Raw genomic sequence first — 15402 nt, 5'->3', positions numbered from 1 at the left:
AGATGATCAAAGTGTCTCATCTACCAAATCAGTTCAGATATGTACTGTAAGTCATGAGTAATCAGTAAGGGGAATAAAGTAGACCTGCAGATTTAATTGGAGCTTCCTGCCCTTTAATCGTGCTCACTGGGCTTTCAAATTCCTTTTGTGTCTCATATGCCTGCACAATGACCCTCTTGAACACAGAGTGCTCAGCTGATGTTTGGTTTTAATGGATGTGGTGGTGACTGCTTGTGTGTTTGTGTGTAAGAGAGCAGGATTTTGTATTTAATACATAGTATAAGACATATAATCAGAATTATTTTATTGTATCTGTGGGTTATAGAGATACATAATTTCTTTCCCCTTTGAAAACTTGTGAATTTTCAGACGCAGTGAACCAAGCCATACTCTGTGAAACAGGGCAAAGTAGGCTTCTTTAATTAAACTCAAGATCAAATTCAACACACTTCTTAAGTCTTCAAATAGCTTAAGTTCAGATAGCATGTTAAAGTTTAAACAGTAGATCTTAAAGTTCTGTATTTTTATATATATGAAAGGCCTGTATAGCTGTTTGGTATAGTACTTGCACAACACGAGTGTTTGGTGATTTCTGTGCACATTTTTCTTAGTAATATTTGTTGTTGTTGTTTCTTCTTTCTGGATGAAATAGGGAAGTTAAAAAAAATCGAGTGTGCAAAAACGTTTCAGTTCTCTTAATTTGAAGAAATATTAAAATGATGTTAATCAAAAACACACCAACAATCAAAAATTATGTCTTTAAAAACATTTTGAAATAGACCATTCAGCATTATATCAACTTTCAACTGTTAGGGCTTTGAGCCAATCAGCAAAGAGTATATTGGGATGCTGTCGAGATTGCCAGGCAACGAACCAGACAACCATCCTTTTTGTGCCTGATGGAGGGAAAGCTTTGTGTAAAATGAAAAGTTCTCAAAACGTTTAACCTGACCCATTCAACCTGACCAGGCATAAAGGGAAACTCAAACTATATACTAATATATACACATGAGAGTGACAAGGGAAGTAGAAACACATGGGGAACACAGCTGGGACTAAACACAGGATGAGCGAGACTGTCAAAATAAAACAGGAAACACTGAGGGAGAACACACATGGATACACATGACAGACAGGGGAGACATGGGAACAGAAAAGGGAGACGAAGAAAGAGAAAGTGAGCTAGAGAAATGGAGGGAAACACAGACATGACTGAGGAAACATACACAAAGGACATAACAGACTCTCAGATGAGACACAGGAATGAGCCAGAGGCAAGAAAACATGAACTAGAAATACAAAAAACTTAGAAATATAAAAAAAGACTAAACTCCGTACTAACTGTAAAAACTTGAACTAAAACATCTCCAAAAATGCAGCAAAAAGCAATCATAAATACAAAATAAACTCACTGTCAGGTTGCTGGGTCATTGGCTGGACCAACGACCCAGCAACCTGACAGTGTCTGTTTTCTTCTTAATTCTTTAGCTTCGCCTTAAATCACCACTTAGACCTTTGAAACCTGGACACAGCTGAGTCTTTCAACAGGTCAATAATTGCTGAAGTCCTGATTTCAACTCTATTGAATATTTGCAGATTACACTGAAAATCTGTGTCCATACCAGGAAACAACCAGTTTAAATCAACTCTTCTGCCAAGAAGAACGATCAAATATCCAGAGGTTTGATGATGAGTATTAAAAGTGTCTGGTTTTAGGTGCTTTGGTAAGGGACATTTCACGAAATATTAGCCAGACTGTATGTATATTTGTATACTTTTGACCCTGTATGGATTAGAGAAAATCAATACAAGGAAAAATTAGAGAAAAGTACATTCAAACTTGTGCACCTAAGTTTTGTTTTTGTTTAAAAAAAATTATTTTATAGTGTACTAGACAGTCATTCCACCCGAGAAAAAGATCAGTTCAAAGAAATCCTTAAAAGCTCAAAACTACAGTGACATTCATGTCCATGATGAGTGTATAGACACTTCTCAACCCACTTCTAAACATGACTGTAATTAAATAATTTTAATTTTAACAGAATCTGTTTTGAGTTCTTTTAAATGTAGTAATTGGATCCTAACGGTGTCACAGCAATATTGCACCTCAGAAAATAGAGAGCAAACTTTTTTTTTTAATACACCTGTGTTTTGTCCATTTTTTAATTGTCAAGTGTTCTCTGTCTGTGAGGTGCCCACACTTGAAAAAGACCAGACTTTGAATTTCACTCACTTTATTTTGACCAGCTAGTTTGATAGCTGGTAGGTAGATAGATATGTAGATAGATAGGTGAAAAACCGATAGCCCGTCTAGCTCAAAGTCTTCCTCACAGTGGAAAGTGGATTGTGCTTCGTTTGCTGTCCTCTCAGTATGTCGCACCCGGGTCAAATGATTGCTGCATGCATTTTATGGTCTACTAGGCACGCCAGCCCTTGATTGTTCTAATTCAGCTCACCTGGCGGAGCGGCACGCACCAGGCCGTGCTTAGTTGTAGATTGCACACAAGGTCTAATCAGCGGCCACGCGCAAGCAGCAGCACAGAGCAGGTAGTGGGCAGGAGGAGGAAGAGAGGAGTAACAGCCACACCTACTAGGTCAGCGCGACACCTCCCACTCGATCTTTGCTCAGCACTGCCTGGAAAGATCGCACTCAGGTGGGCTGGTCCCTTGCTTGATCTTCCACCGGTAAAAGGACCACAAGATGCCGGATGTCCCGATGTAAGATGGTGCCCAGCTCAGGACTTGTGGTAGCAGATTTTGGACTCTTGATTGAAATGCTGGAACTTGGAGAGACCCTCACATGCACATCTCGAACAATCACTTTGGAATCAGGATTCATGCTGATGACTTTTGTGAGTCTGAATTGCCCTCTAAGGGCATTTTGGTCGCAGAGCCAAACTATGTCTCCAACAGCGATGTTTCTCTCTGCAGTATGCCACTTACTGCGGATGAACAGGTTTGGTCCAGCGAGTTGGCTCCAGGACCTCCAGAAGTTGTTGACCATGGTTTGTATTTCCTTCAGCCTTTTGAAAGGATAATTTGTGAAGTCGATAGTCTTGAAGTCCCCACTTTGCGTGGCTCGACCAAGCAACAGATTATTCAGCGTGATGTAGTCAATGCGATCTTCTCGGCTCTGAATTCTGGCATCAATGGGTCTCTCATTTGCAAGGTTGGCAGCTAGCTGGAGTGCTGTCAGAAACTCACTGAAGGTAAGAGCCTCTGTATTGCCAAGTGTATGAAGGGCTCTCTTGGTAACTCTGACAGCAGCTTCGGCGGCCCCATTTCGGTGAGGTGAGTCAGCGGGAAGAATCTTCCATGCCCAGGTGGTCTCATTTTTGGCAGAGTATTCTTCAAGCGACTCCTTGTTTTGTTGTCTCAGGTAAGCATACATTTCTTCTAATACAGGTTTGGCACCGACAAAGTTTGTGCCAGGATCTGACCAGATTTTTCGGGGATGGCCTCGGACAGAAGTGAACCTCTGGTAGGCAAGCAGGAAGCTCTCTGTTGATAGTGTGCTTGCTAATTCGACATGAATGGCTCGGCTTGCCATACAGCAAAACACAACTCCCCAAACTTTCATGGTCACTCTTCTCTTGACATCATCCTTCACATGATAGGGTCCAAACAGGTCGACAGATGTGAATTCGAATGGTGCAGCAGGATTTGACCTCTCTTCAGGTGACTGTAAGGACACACGAAGATGGTACTACCTCCCACTTTTCTTGGTCTCTGGTCTTGGATCTCATGAACTTTTTGGCAACCCTCCAGACCCACGCCACGGTCCCAATCAGCCTTCTCAGGTTGCTGAATCGTCTTTCGTCGATTAGCTGTTGGGTTGCTACTCCTGGTGGTCTTCTCGACTCTACGTGTGCCGAGTCCTGAGCTGCCTTGATGTGGACTCTGGTAAGGACTGCAACAAAAGTCTTTTTCTGTAGCTTTGTGACCTTTTCTCGAGCTTGGGCAGCAACTTCTTCGGCTGATTTCTTCAGCCACTCATCTTCAGGAAGTTGGAGAAACTTTGGACCCGACTGCCACTCGGAGTCCTCGGTTAGGGCATCTGGACTGGCCCCTCTGGTGAGAATGTCTGCAATGTTTGCTGACCCAGGAATCCACCACCAATCTTGGACATCAGTGCTACTATGGATTTCACCAACGCGGTTTGCGAAGAAGGTCTGGAAACCGTAGCTCTCACGCTGGATTGCACCCAAGACGGTCTGGCTGTCGACGAGGTGGTACCATTTTTTGACCTGGATTCTGCAGTGTCTCTGGAAGTAGGTCTTCAGACGGGCAGCAAAGACTGCGCCACACATCTCTGCTTTAACAGGATCGCCTTTGTGGTTGAGAGGCGTCAGTTTGGCTTTGGACTCTACTAGTCTCACAATGACACTATGGCTGCAGCTCCAGCAAAGGTACATCACTGCACCATATGCATATTCACTGCCATCAGAGAACGTGATGGCACTGGGCTCTGCACAGGGATCTGGTGGAGTCAGGGCTCTAGTGAAATGCAGTTTCTTCAGGTCAGCATACTCTTCCAGAAGCTTTATGGCGTCTTCTCGGAGACCTTCAGACAAGGCTGTGTCCCATGTGTCTTCGAGGCAGTGCTTTACTTTTGCTTCTTGGAAAGCTCTCCTTACCAGGATGGCACCCTTTTGTTTGACGGGAGTCACAAGACCGAGTGGTTCATATAGGCCGGAGACTTGGCTTAGCAGTTCTCGCCTGGTGAATGGATCAGGTGTTTGTTCTCTGACTTCTTCTCTGAGCAGGTCTTGACCAAGGCGCATTTTCCTCCTTTTCTTTGAGAAGTTCACTGCAACCATGACATGAAGCTTTTCATCATTGATGGTGCAGCCAAGGGCAAGGGCTTTGTTGTCATCTTCCGTCAGCTGGTTCGGCAGGATCATAGTCTTTGGCTCTGATCGAGGCAACTCTTTCTTTGACTCCTCCCTCCCACTTTGACTGGAGTAGACCCAAGGCTTTATGTAGAATCCTCCAGCTCTCAGGATGTGCTCGATGCTGGCTGTTAGGCGTCTCAGATGGTCGAGGTCATTGTGTGATGTCAGGATGTCATCGACATAAGCTGTGAAGTGACTGAATGAAGGTAGGTTTGCAGTTTCTCTCATGGCGACTTGGGCTATGCAACCAGCAGGTTTGTCTCCAATGTTGACTCTTGTTATGGCATAGTCTTCTATGCCTGCATCTTCTGTGTCACGCCAGAAGAATCTGTGCAAGTGGACCTCTCGATCTTCCAGCCAGACGGAGTTGTACATCTTGCGGATATCACCAAGGGCGGCGTAGACACCAGCTCGGAACCTTAGCAGGACAGCTCTTATCGGGTTCAGGACATCAGGACCTTTGATGAGGATGTCATTCAGGCTGAGGCCTCTGTACTTCTGGCTGCTGTTCCACACCAACCTCACTGGGGTAGAGACAGAGTGTGGATTTGGCGCGATGAGGTGGCTTATATACCATACTGGCCCAGTCCAACTCTGCAGGATTTCTTTGGACAGCTTCACTGCAGCTCTGCGGTTTACCATCTCATGAACTTGTGCAGCATAGGCCGTCTTCCATTCAGGTTCTTTAGATAGCTTCACCTCGGTTCTGATGAATGTTGCTTCTACCACTTTCCTGTTATTTGGCAAGGTTGCTGGATCTTCTACCCATGGGTATTTGGCATGCCAATGTGGTTCACTGCTGTGGTCATCTCCAGTTGAATACGTCAGGCCATTCCTCACGATCTCCATCTCCCTCTCTTCTGCGAGCGTCATTTCTTTGACCCCTGGCTGGCAGCTCCCACAACGACACCCTCCACATCTCGGCTGGCAAGCGGCTCCGATGCTTTCCCACCTCCACCACTTCAGAAAGTCTCTACTGCTGGTAGCTGTGGTGGATAGAGTCTCAGGGTGATCAGGATGCTGACAGGAAGCTAGGTCTTTAGTGAACTCTTGGTACTTGAATGCAGCAGCTCTCATTGATCTTGCGAAGTGAGTCTTAGAGGTGTGGGCCATCAAAGTGACTTCCTCAAAGAGGTCTGGATGCGTGCCCCCGATTGTTTTGCCAAGTGGACCGTCCCAGAGAACCAGGTCACCGATGGAACGGATCTTTTGGGGCACCAGCTGGCCTCCTTTATGGCTGATTAGAAGCTGGATCTCTCTGGGTCTGATGAGGTCTTGGAGAGGGATGTCAGGGAAGATCTTCTGTAGCTTTTGAGGTGGAACACGTCTTGTCACTTCAGCAATCTTGTCAAGACCATAGCAAACTAACTGGTGAGGCTTTAAAGTTCCTCTTGAGGTGTTGACACGGATCTTGAGAAGGTAGCGCTTGGTTGCCACAGACACCTTCATACCTCCGATACCCTGGATGACAAGCATGACGTCTTCACTACGAAGGTTGAGCTTACTTGCAGCTTTATGGGTTATGTAGTTTGTGTCAGATGCTAGATCAATTAGTGTCCCAATCCTCTGCCCATCATTGGCGATGACGTCAAGGAGCATTAGGATCACAGGGTACTCTTTTAGACCAGTCTCCTCCAGTAGACCTCTCTCTGCTGCCATGGAGTTGAAGGGTTGTGATGAGACGTTGCAGAAAGCTTTCCGACACTGCTGCGCTAGCTCTGGCGATAGTTTAGAGATGAACTCTTCTTGAACCTCTGTGTACCTCCTCCCCTCAGCTCTCGCCGGACCAGACTTAGGCCTTTGTGATAAGGGTCGTGGCAAGGGACAAAGAAGGTAATGATGCTGGTCTTTGCACTCTGGTTTTCCACACAGGTAAGTCGTATTTCTGCAGGGTTCGTCGTGGATCTCGAGGCATCTCTTGCAGGCTTCAAGTTGCTGCATTGCATCCTCTTTCTCCTGTAACTTTGTGTTGGTTCTAAACCGTCTGCAGATGTAGAGCTTTCTCTTGTGCTTTGGGTCCCCACAGATGATGCAGCCTGCTGGATCAGTACTGGATTTAACTGACTTGGTACGGGCGTACTTTATTGGGAACTTTGTTCTCTCCTTGGCAGGGTCGATGTCTCTCAGCTGGTCTAACTGCTCGTAGATGGACTCTTGAGATTGGAGGTATGCGAGCAGCTTGTCAAACCGGTTCTGATGAGTCACAGCATTCTTTGGATCAGCAGCGTGGGTAAGCCAGTCTTTCTTTAGGGACTCGGGCAGCTTGCTTTCAATAGACTTTATTACTAATAGGTTCTTTATGGCATTTGCTTCATCCAGCTCATTCAAATCATAGAGGGCCTTTTCAACTGCGTGGATAAGCTCTATAATTCTTCTAGGCTGGTTGCTACGGACAGGAGGGATAGCTTGAAGCTCCTCAATGATTTCAATGGCGATGGTGGCTTGATTTCCATAGCGGTTCTCAAGGACTCTGAAGATCTCATCGGCCGAGGTGTATGTGGACAGGCGCAGATCTTTGGCCACTTTATCATCGAGGCTATCGAGAAGTTGGAATTTCTTTACTTCCACGGACCTGGTTGGTTCACCTTGCTTTTGCAGAGCCTCCCATTCCTTCCGCCATCTGTAGAACTCACGCTGGCTGCCGGTGAACTTTGGTAAAGCTGTGGCTTTCAATTTTATGGCTGCGACCGGGGCCGCGTTGCGGACTGTGACAACTGCTTGGTCGGCATCTCTTTTAATTCTCTCTGCTTTGATAACGGCTGCCTTCCCTGACACCAGCTTTGGAAGGTAGGTTTCGAGCTCCATTAGTCGACGATCACAATCTCGCCTCTCAGCAGGTGGAGCCCAGCGGTTCCATGTCTGGTGTGCCTGCTTAGCTTTCTTCACCAGTTCTTCCAGATGGTGGAGCATAAAATCATATGCCTCCAGGGGTGTATCAGGCTGAGTGGATGTGACGTTCTCACACGCCATTTCTACTGATTTTAGAGCAAGGGTCAGTTCTCTTTCACCATATGATGTCCACAGTGTCTCTCTGATCAGGTGCTTCACCTCCTTCAACTTCTGCTCACATTCTTTCTCCGTTTTTTCGACGTCCGCTCTCTGTTGGCCCATCAGCTCCGGTGTGCCCTTTGCTTCACACTGCGTGATGTAGGCGGCCTCGAGCTCCTCATTCATGTCAATCACTTTGGAGCCCTCTGCTGTGAGTCTCTTGAAGGAATCCTGCAGCTCCTCTACAGACATATCCATGTGGGTCATTATTATGTGGTTGGTGAGTCTGGAAAACAGTCTCTTTGCAGTGGTTCGCTCTATTTTCAGCTCTTCGAGTGACTTGGACTCAGCCATGCTGCTTTCTTGGTTATTGGTTGGACAGGCAAACGGCAAGTTGCGATTTCCTCCAGGCCCCCAGGTGGAGTCTTCTCCGTCTTTGTGGTGAGCTTTTGTGGAGTCTTCACTGGTCAAGGCCGGTTTCTCTACTGGCCAGGGCGGTTTTTCACTGTCAAGTGTTCTCTGTCTGTGAGGTGCCCACACTTGAAAAAGACCAGACTTTGAATTTCACTCACTTTATTTTGACCAGCTAGTTTGATAGCTGGTAGGTAGATAGATATGTAGATAGATAGGTTGTTGGCAGAGGTATGAAAATGCGCAGTAAAATCTAACGTGCATAGCTAACTTCATCAACGACATTTTGGGAGGAATAATCACACATCAGCCTTCGGCCATTTTTTGATGAACGCATACGCCCCCTAGAGCGCGCTAACTTTATTAACAGCCACACAAATGTAAAGCACACATCAAACATAAATAAACCATTTGACTGTCTCCATAATTGAGAGCATTTTCTCTTCTTATTTCAACACCCCCACTTGCTCTCATATTATGATGCTCTTAAGTAAACAAAAAAAACAACAAACAAAAGGCTTCTTCCTCAGTACTGTATACATGTTCGTATACCATGTTAATGCCCAAACATAAACTTCTCAAACTTGAACAGCTTAACTTTTGTTGCAGGCTTTGTCATTACATCTGCAACCATCTCTTCTGTTGAACAATAATCCAGAGTTATTTTTCCTGCACTCACAGTTGATCTCACAAAGTGGTACTTTATGTCAACATGTTTACATCTCTGTCTCGTCACAGGATTCTTCGCCAACGCAATTGCACCCTGATTATCTTCATGAACTTTTGGCGGTGCATATTTTTGTCCATCAATACCTTGTAACAGTTGCATTAGGTACAAAACTTCTTGTAGGGTCGCAGCTAAAGCCATGTACTCCGCTTCACAGGTAGATAATGCAACAGTAGGTTGTCTTTTGGTTTTCCATGAGATTAAAGGACCATCTACAGACAAGCTTATGCAATAACCAGTTGTACTCCGTCTGTCTGTTACATCAGCTGCCCAATCAGCATCGCTGTATGCCCACAACCTCAGTTCTTTGTTGTCACATTTCCTGTAACACAGTTCTTTCTCGGTTGTCCCTTTCAGATACCTCAGTACATGTTTTACTGTAGTCCATTTGTCTTCAGTTGGCTCAGTAAAGTACTGTGAAAGTTTACTGACTATAAAACTCAAGTCTGGTCTTGTGCATGTAGCCAAATAGATCAGACTACCAACTGCCTCTCTGTACCTTTTGACATCACTCATCTTTTCTGCATCATCAGCATAGTTCAGTTTTTGCTCACAAGGTGTCTGTCTTTCTTTACAATCCTGCATGTTGAATCTTTCAAGTATTTTTTCCACATATTGTTTTTGTGACATTTTTACACAGTTATCACTCTGGTCAAAATCTATACCAATGAAATGTCTCAGTTTACCCAAATCCTTCATTTTGAATTTTGCTGCAAGCATTTTCTTCACAACAGTTAGTTCACTTTCATCACTAGCAGCAATGATCAGGTCATCTACCCATACAATCAGAATCACCTTCTTATTTTCTGTCATTTTTGTGTAAACACAATGGTCAGCGGGGTTTTGCACGAAGTTGTTCTCACTCAGATATTCATGCAACAACTTGTTCCAATTCCGGCCTGATTGTTTTAGCCCATATAGCGACTTTTTCAACTTGCACACCAGTTTTTCATTTGTGTCGGATTTTACCTCATAACCCTCAGGTTGTTCCATGAATACCTCACAATCTATTGGTGCATGAAGATAGGCAGCTTTAACATCCATCTGGTGTAAAAGCATGTTTTCTTGTGCTGCCTTTTGCATCAACACTCTGATACTAGTCAGGTTAGCAGTAGGGGAAAATGTTTCTTCATAATCCACACCTATCCTCTGACTATATCCTTTAGCAACATAACGTGCCTTGTACTTCTCAGATCCATCAACATTGTTTTTGACTGCGTACACCCATCTACCCCCCACTGTCTTCTTACCCTCAGGCAAAGTGGTTAAGGTAAATGTGTCATTTTCTCTTAGTGATTGCATCTCGTCATCCATTGCACTGACCCATTTCTCTGAGTTAGATGAAGTTATTGCTTCCTTGAATGTTTGGGGAATGTTACACATTGCTCTGTAACAATAATCCATGTTTGTAAGTACTTGATCACAATCCTCCTTATCAGTAACATATTCACTTAAATACCCAGGCCTCTTTCTCACTCTGGAAGGATACCTTGCAGCCTCGCAGTCGAGTTCATTCTCCTGTGACTGGCTGCTCATCTCAGACGTGCTTACTGGGATCTGTTCCTGAGTATCTGTGTGTTCTGTACTCACATCAGTCTGTTCTCTGGTCTTGGTGAACCTGTTTGGTGTCTCAAAGTCACCCTCATCATCTGGCACCTTGTCAGTCTGTGTTTGTCTCTCTACTCTTGTTTTAGTCTCAAACTTCACCAGTCTATGCTTCTGTACTTTCCCACTGCCCGGGTAGTAGACCATATAAGCTGGACTGTTCTTGTCATATCCAACAAAAATTCCTTTCTCACACCTTGAGTCTAGTTTTCTCTTGTTCTGTCTGTAGGCATAACACACTGACCCAAATGTCTGCATCCTGGAAAGGTTTGGCCTTCTTCCTGTCAGCATTAAATATGGTGTCTGTTCTGTGCGTCTGTTAAAACATCTATTCCTCACTACAGCTGATGTTTGCACTGCGTAAGTCCACAACTCTTTAGGTAACTGTTTCTCTATTAACATACACCTGGCCATATCAAAAAGAGTACGCCAATAGGGTTCTGCAGTACCATTTTGGTGTGGTGAGTATGGTGCTGAGGTCTCATGCCTGATTCCATTTTTGCTAAGGAGTGCCTGATACTCATTTCCCATAAACTCTGTTCCATTGTCAGACCTGATACATTTAACTTGCCCATACGGGGCTGTATCAGCCAAAAACTTCTGTGTTGCTTTTGCTGTGTCACTCTTATTTTTCAGAAAATACACAAACACTGCACTGGAATAGTCATCAGTGAATGATAGTGCAAATCTATATCCATCTCTGGACTCTGGGTCTACTGGACCAGCTAGATCTGTGTGTACCAGCTCTAAGGCGGTTTTGGCTCGTGCATCAGGGTCCCTGTTTCTAGTTTGAACAAACTTTCCCTGTGTGCACACTTCACAATGCAAGACAGATTTATCTGTTTTTCCTTTGATTGCCATACCATCAACAACCCCCTGTAATTTCTGAATGTCATCATAATTACAGTGACCAAGAATTTCATGCCATGTTTGCATGTCATAGCAACCCTTACACTGGTCTTTACCTTCAGTGTTTACTGTTTGTAGGTAGTACAGTCTGTTGTACTCATATATTGGGAACCTTGTACCGTCTTTGTGTCGCAGGGTGTCTTTTCCTTGCTTGAAGATCATAGTTGCTCCATTTGAGGTAGCTGCTTTCACAGAGAAGATGTCTTGTGGATACGATGGGATGTACAGTGCCTGTTTCAAGGTTGTTTTGTGGCACTGCCCCCTGCTGTCCATCAAGCAAAACTCTGCCTCCCCTCTTTGCTCTGCAACTCCAGTGCACTTGGTGCCGTCAGCCAACTCTACGTAGTGTGACTTGGGCTGGAAACTGTCGTCGAATCTCCTGAACTTCGTTATATCTGTAACAATATGCGAAGTTGCCCCTGTGTCCACCATCAGACCCTTTTTGTTGATGCCATGCTCTGACTGGAACGCTGCACCCTCGCTGCTTACCCGGAATGCGTAGTCTTTGCTACCCCACTCCTCGGAAACTTTCCGTGCATTGTCTTGCCGCCGTTTCCGTCTGCATGTTGAGTCCCGATGGGTGGTGCTTTTACACTCGCTACACCACTGCTTGCGCTGACACGTCCTGGCTTTGTGTCCCTTTAGTCCGCATCTGAAACACACTATGTCTGCGTTGCCGGCCCCACGGTCATTCGATTTTTCAAACGTGGGATTGTCGCTCGGTCGTGCACGTGCTTTCATGATGTTGTCATCTGACGCTGCGGCGCGCATTTTCTCTGTGTCTTCAAAGCTTCGCAGTTTAGTTTTAAATTCAGCTAAAGTCACTTCAACTTCACTTTGTGTGACATGGATAGCAAACGGTTTAAACGATTCTGGCAGTCCCTTCAAAACCATTGCTACCAATAGCCCATCACTCAAAGTTTCACCAGCATTCCTCAGGGCTGTGATTATTGTTTCTGCTTGTATCACATACTCAGTCACACTCTCACTGCTGGACTTTTGGAGCGAAGTGAGTTCTGTATACAGGCTAATTATACGAGGCTTTCCTTTACCTGCATAATAGTTTCTTAGAATCCCCAGCGCCTTCCGTCCATCATCCGCTGCTTCTCGCATAACAAGAGACAAACTTTTGTCATCCAGAAACTGGATCAGCTCCGCGTAGGCCTCTGCATTCTTTGCTCTCTCTTCTTCTCCCTCCGCGTCGGTAGGCTGCTTCAAAATAATGTCTCTTAAACCTTGCAGACGAAGGTGGCCCAAAAATTTCATCTCCCATAGTTCGTAATTCTTTTCATCCCCATCAAAAACTAGCCGAGCCCAACGGCTATTTGACTCAGCGGCTCGTCGGCTCATGGCGCTAGCATGGTATGCTAATCCTCACCGAGTGCGCAGTACGTCGCGGCGTTTCTCTCGGTGGCAAAACGACATGGACTCTTTTGGAAAACTTCTTAGCTTCCTGGGCCCATAACCTGTTGGCAGAGGTATGAAAATGCGCAGTAAAATCTAACGTGCATAGCTAACTTCATCAACGACATTTTGGGAGGAATAATCACACATCAGCCTTCGGCCATTTTTTGATGAACGCATACGCCCCCTAGAGCGCGCTAACTTTATTAACAGCCACACAAATGTAAAGCACACATCAAACATAAATAAACCATTTGACTGTCTCCCTAATTGAGAGCATTTTCTCTTCTTATTTCAACATAGGTGAAAAACCGATAGCCCGTCTAGCTCAAAGTCTTCCTCACAGTGGAAAGTGGATTGTTCTTCGTTTGCTGTCCTCTCAGTATGTCGCACCCGGGTCAAATGATTGCTGCATGCATTTTATGGTCTACTAGGCACGCCAGCCCTTGATTGCTCTAATTCAGCTCACCTGGCGGAGCGGCGCGCACCAGGCTGCGCTTAGTTGTAGATTGCACACAAGGTCTAATCAGCGGCCACGCGCAAGCAGCAGCACAGAGCAGGTAGTGGGCAGGAGGAGGAAGAGAGGAGTAACAGCCACACCTACTAGGTCAGCGCGACATTAATGGTCCAGCTAACATCTCATTAAACAGTCAAGAGATGAGAAAACATCATCACGCTGGGAAAGCATTGCATTTTTGTGTTCTGAACCAAGTCTGAAATTGAATATAAAACTTTACATCACTGCACCGTAAGGAAGTATAAAAGGAAACACAAGCGATTGTAATCTTTACACAGTTTTAGCCTTTTAGGAACACAGAGTGATGCTGTTTGAACTGAATCATGATTTTTCTTGTCTTTCCAGTGTAGCCATTAGTATAAACTGCATAATCTGGGTGTCCAGTTTATCTGTCCATGACTTCTCTTCTCTTTCCTGTCTTGCAGGTTTACTACAAAACTTTTTTCAAAATGAGTGCTATTCAGATTAAGAAAAAGGCTTCCTTGCTTTGCCGTGATAAACATTTGAAGGAGAGCAAATGAAGAAGGGTGAGAGTAATTGTTCTTTTTGGCTTTTTTCCCTGTGAACTAATATAGTCTGCCAGTTCTATTATGAAAGTTATGGTAATATCACCGCATGCAAGTGACATAGAATTGAAGGCACTACAGCAACTTTGTGAGCCAGATTTTTCTCATGAATTAACAGGGGTCCAGTTTCCTTTGAGCTACATTTTGAACATCGTTTCATTCTTTTAAAAATCATGTTTCAAATAACAGATTGTCTGAATAATTACTCTCTTCTTTTATGGAAGTACAATCTGACTGCAATGAGTTTTTTTTGTATTTACCTCAACTCAGCAATTTTAGTGCCACTGCTTTATTTCCTCCCGCGTTACTTACAATGTTTTTCAATGGCACATGAAATTTAAGACTTATCTGCTTACTTGTTCAGATTTTTAAAATTCAAAAATTGCATCAAAAAGTAAAATTTTATATTTTTCTGGAGAATTTCCACACATAGCGGGCCATCTCCATTCACCATGGAAATATATGTAGATAAAGCACCAAAACATTAGAACATTACTTTTGTTGAATGTACTTTTTATGAAATGACATCATTTAACTCTGTGACATTTTCAAAATAAAAGGCCTTAATGGGAAGCTACTGTCTTAAAATTTCTGGTTTTCAAAATGAAAGCTCCCAGATATCTATCGGAAGTAACAAAATGCTTTAGGCCAGTTAGTTTTCCACAATAAAAGCCTGTCATTAATTAGTGAACATAATAGTCATCCTCTAAAATATAACAGATATTGAAAGGAAAAGGCCATATTAGGCTACAGGAACCAAGATGCTTTTAGGTGTTTATTGCTGCAGCTAGTCAATTTTACAATCTTAAGTCATCTATCACCCTTCGTCTTTTTTAGTCATCTTTTTTAGCTGCAACTTTTAAGCATAATAAGTGAACAGTAACACCAAGAAATCCACTGCAGCTGCCCCAGGAATTCCATATCCTAGCTGATTGTGTCACGTTCCTGGGTCTGCGATCCAGTGTTTTGTGTTTTATTCTGTGAATTATGGTTTTCTGTTTGTAGTACATGTTGGCGTTTCTGTGTTATGCTTCTTGTTTTACTTTGACAGTCTGTGTCCCATGTTGGTGTGTTCTGCTTTGCCTCCTTGGTCTCGTTATGTCTAATTTGTCCCAGCTGTGTTTCCCTCCTGTTTCTCACTCCCTCGTTACCGCATGTGTATTTAAGCCCTGTGTTTTTTCTGCTTTTTGCTGTTCCGTCTGCGTTTCACTCTGCGTTTTGTCCTCCATATTGCCTCTGCTTGTCATCCCATTTTCTCCACATTCCAGGTTTTCTAGTTTCTTGTTTTCAGTTTCGTGCGAAGTTTAATTTTCCCCGTTTGGGTTTTTTCAGTGTAGTCGCTGCTATGTTCAGCTCCTGTTTGTATTTCGTTTTTGTCCC

Source organism: Maylandia zebra, linkage group LG7, assembly GCF_041146795.1.
Source record: "Maylandia zebra isolate NMK-2024a linkage group LG7, Mzebra_GT3a, whole genome shotgun sequence".
Classification (NCBI taxonomy): Eukaryota; Metazoa; Chordata; class Actinopteri; order Cichliformes; family Cichlidae; genus Maylandia; species Maylandia zebra.
This window is presented reverse-complemented; position numbering follows the sequence as displayed.